The sequence below is a fragment of the Mesitornis unicolor genome, unplaced genomic scaffold, assembly GCF_000695765.1.
Source record: "Mesitornis unicolor isolate BGI_N332 unplaced genomic scaffold, ASM69576v1 scaffold35448, whole genome shotgun sequence".
Taxonomy (NCBI): Eukaryota; Metazoa; Chordata; class Aves; order Mesitornithiformes; family Mesitornithidae; genus Mesitornis; species Mesitornis unicolor.
In genome coordinates this window covers 11233-15846 of record NW_010201837.1, presented here as the reverse complement: position 1 = coordinate 15846, position 4614 = coordinate 11233, and positions in this window count along the sequence as shown.

Sequence of the window (4614 nt, the reverse complement as noted above, 5' to 3'; positions counted from 1 at the left end):
GCTTAAGCTAAGGAAGAAATTAAACATTATTAACAAAAATATACAGCTATAGAAACAAAGTACAACTATGAAATCCCAACCACAAGCCAAAAAGTTGCAGAAATAAAAGAGAACACAAGTTCAAGATCTGAAAGATGTAACTGTGCTAGGACATCACCAAAAACATAAAACAGATTAAAAAGTACTACAAAACCTAATGAGTCAAAGTGTGTGTGGGGGGGAGGGCGAGGGGATGGAACGTTACAAAAACCAAAGTTGATAATGGACAGTCTACAAAGGAGTAGGTGAGAAAGACAAGTCTCCCTAGTTTAAGTCTAAGAAACACTGCATGGTACTTTTTGTAATGATTTACTGATACAAAATCTGCAAAGCAGACGACTACAAATACGTGCCCACTTTAACATTTCCGTTTCCAATTCTGTTAAAACCTACGGGATCACATTTAATACAAAGGCTGGAATGACGAGGAAGCTGTAGGAGAAATAGGGTGGGTTTTTTAAAAGATTTTGTTAACTTTGGTACAATTCTAACAAAATTGACAGTGAGAGCACTCGCGAGTGACAAATATCAGTCTTCAGACCTCCTAACATTAAATAGAAGTTAATGATCCACAGTTTTTATTTACCATTAAGAAATGAGTCATGTAAATTAACATGATGTTTTAATCAGGCTTAACGGAAGTAAACTGAAAATACACAGAGCCTGGTCCCATGTGAAAGGAAAAACACAGAAAATAAAGGAATGTGACCTAAAGATAAAGCAACATTTAAGAACCTGCCAAAAATGCAAATGATTTCCAACTTAAAAGGTGGCAAAAAGAGGAGGAAATAAAACAAAATTCCAAAGCTTTCAAGCTTCTACAGATTCAGCTCTGTATAGCATCTGTCAAACAGAAAAAATAGCCAGCATAACTGAGTAACCATTTATCTTCTTGCCTTTTGGATGTTAAGTTCATAGGTAGCTGCTACTTACTCCAGTGCACATGTGAGATTGCTTCAAGTTCAAAATTCAATTGTAAACAGATGCCAAAAAAACCCAAATGGCAAAACCCACAGCCCTGCCTGCTGATTGTTGCAAGAGAGACTTCCCTTATCCTCTTTCATCCCCTGGGATGAGGGGGCAGGCACTCTGCGTAAGAGAAAAATTGAATGCTTGATGCCAGGAGTAATGACATCATGGGAAACTCTTACAGAAGTCACCAAATCACATAAAAATTGGCAACACGACTGGATTTACTTCATTTTCATTATGATGACAGGAGGAAGCAGAGGATATCTGATGAGCCTGTAAGAGCACTGTGGCCTCCACACACTAAGAGCTAGCAAGAACCTGTCTATAAGGGACAACGTTTTAGATTTCTAGATTAAGTTCTGTGCCAGAGATGCACTAACAATATACAGCACATTTTCAATTTCAGCTGATTATAGAACAGCAATGCTCCTATAGTCAGCATGCCAGACTACGGCACAAGTCTAAAGAATGAACTAAAATCCTTTGAAAAAACAAAGGACCTCAGCCATTGCTTTTCTCAGCTGCACTCACTGCCTACCGCTTTAACGCCTTTCACAGCAATAACTATCATTTTGAGAATCATCAAACCTCAATTCAGAGTCAGCACACTGATGTCCTTATGTTGTAGAGGGCAAATCTTTGTGTGGTTCAACACTGTGCAACAGCAGCTAGTTTCAGTTTTATGCAGACTGAGATCTAATGATTTGCATCATTACCATGGACAACTGGCAGGCGTGATTGCATGACAGTGCGGGTTATTTACAGCATTAAAAGAAATTTGATATCTCTAGACCAAAAAAACTACAATAGTGCTCTGCACATAAAACGTCATGCATGTAATAAAGCCAATTTAAATGCAAGTATTTTTACAAGACAAATTTTAAAGTCAAGGTAGTCTTGGTTTTCTGAACAAACTTGCATAGCTAGAACATAAAACTTAAGACACATGATATTCCCTTCAGATTTTTTTTTTTTAATAAAAATGCACTACACAAGAAAACACATTTCTAAACTGAACCATGATAGCACATGCATTGTTAGCAAGAATTATCTTCATCGACACAAATGCTGATCTTGTGAAAACTTAATACACAAGTTTTACCTAGTTCTACTTTCAAGTATTCTTAAAGCATTTACCTATAAAAAAGTACGTGATGCTGACTTTTCTTTCATACACATTTAAAAGGTAAACTATGAAGTCATACTACATGTATTGCTCATACAGCAGACTACCTTCCCTTTCCTGTTTCAGGTATCTTCAGGCCGACAATCATGTTTGGCATTGCAGTGGTGTTCTAGGTAAGCGGGCCTACGCTTCACCGCAAGAACCCTTCCAGATGAGACAAGACCCACAAAAAATGGTACAGATTACATCAAGTGATACTGCACCATTCCTCCTCTTACACTGTAACAGCAAAAGGTCAGGAGCAAAAAAGTGGGTGAACTTTAAATTAACCACCTGGAAATTTGAGAAACTGAAAAAAATAGTTTGCTGTTTGTTTGAACTTGAAATTTCTACTTATTCTGGTTGTTCAGTGCATTTCCCACTTTTCACTCCCTTGTGATCAACAACTTTTTTGTAAAGGAAAGGTACAGTATACACAAAGACTACAAGGCAGCCTAATGCATGAGCTTGGAGATGTGAGCCAAAACACTCTGAATGATAAAAGCAACTTATAAAAGAAACTCAAAGCTCTTGTAACACAGAAGATGCTGGAACTGGGACAGCAATTGTTGGTTTTGGGACACAAAAGAACCCCTACACTTCGTATCTCAAAAACCCTGGTAATTACTAGAATGTCAAAATTCTCATAACTGTGAGCATCATAAGAATACTCAAAGTATATTTATTTTTTTTTGTAAATACAAACTCCCAGGTCACAGTTAATGCAACCGCAACCTCAAAAATTAATCTTTCAATAAAAACATTGTATTTATTAGAACAGTTAATTGTTTATTGTATAATTACTAGTTGCTGGAATGTAGATTCTTATCTCAAAAAAACCCCTGCATATATGCCTTCACTTTACGTAAGTTCATCCTAAACACAAGGGTAGCAATCTGGAAGAAGATTACTGCCTTAGGGTTTCTTTTTATAGACTCTAGGTTTTAAACAGATGAACTTATACTGCATGTAATTTGCATATCAAAAATACATTAAGCATGGCAAATAACATTATTGCTATCCAGCCTTTTGTACTCTGGCTTTGAAGTTTGTTAAAATTCCACGAGTTCTCACTTGCACCAAAATGCGCGATTAGTTACTGAAGGAACATATTCACATCATGCGGTACTTTGTTATTTGTTATCATTAGTTGCTACAGTGTTCCAAAACCACTTCCCCCTTATCACTGATACATCACAGTGATTTCTCACTTCTGCTGGGGTAGTTAACTGCACAATTAAGTGATTACTGCTAGAAAGTCATACAAATTTGACATACACATTTAGAAAATAGTTCCCCTGAAGTATTTTTCATTGAAAAGGTCCATTCAATTCTAATATAATATTTAAGTATCCTTTTAAAGATGTCCTCTAAAGAGCCAGCATTATTTGTCATTGCTGTAATGATGCAATCAAAAATCCTTATGACAACCGAACTGAAATGATCCAAATATTAATCTGGTTTTCTTCAGCTACAGCTGGGCTAACAGAGGATTATTACCTCCCCAGCAAAATTTCTGGAAGAAAATGTATAGTCTTTGCACTTAATTGTTACCAAAATACCTCAACCTTGATTTACAATTCCTTTTGTTAGCCTGTAGTAAATCCACAATTCCTGAATCCACTCTTCACATACCTGTTTATGTTGCTATTCTTATGATAATTCATTTCCACAGCATTCTTCAATCTATTAGTTTCATATGAATTTAGGTCTCCAACTGCAAAAGGTTTTGGGGGTACATTGCACTCGCCACTTCTCCTCACCTGCCAACACAATTACCTGGTTTGCACATCACACAAATGATAGAAGCAGTTTTTAATTTCAAACTCAAATGGCAGGATCACTTTTACAAGGAAACAAAATCTAGTTGCAGTAAGCACTGGACATACAAGTCTTTTTTTTTGTTTTAAATTCTCTCATTTTCTTCAAATAACCTTGCTCTCCTAGGCATCCATACAGAATGAAATACAGAAAAAAACCTGACCTTAAACAAGTATCTTAGTTTACTTGATATAAAAAGTATCACTACATGGAAAGAGGGCATTTTCATCTTTCTACTTTATTTTGCAGATTAATTTTCACTGGAGCGTAGCAATTTCAGTTCAGTAACTGCAGTTATTAAAGCTCTAAGGAAACATAAAGAGCCTACGTGAAAAACAGACCTGGACTTCTAAGCAGCAAAGGATACTTCTGGGTGCAATATCTTGTTCTTAGGCACTTGTAATTTCTGCCTCTGATAGAAACAAAAATTGCTAGAAAACCCACATTAAGTCACAGAGCATTTACAAGTCTTCAAACAGAGTAGGCTGTGCTTAAAGTGAAACCAGACACCTACAAGACAAATAGTTGCACAGGAAACCCCTGACTGCAGGAGAACCGAGAAGGCCCCGTGAGAGAGAAGCCTCAGCGCCCCAGCCTGGGGCTCCTGCCAGGCCAAA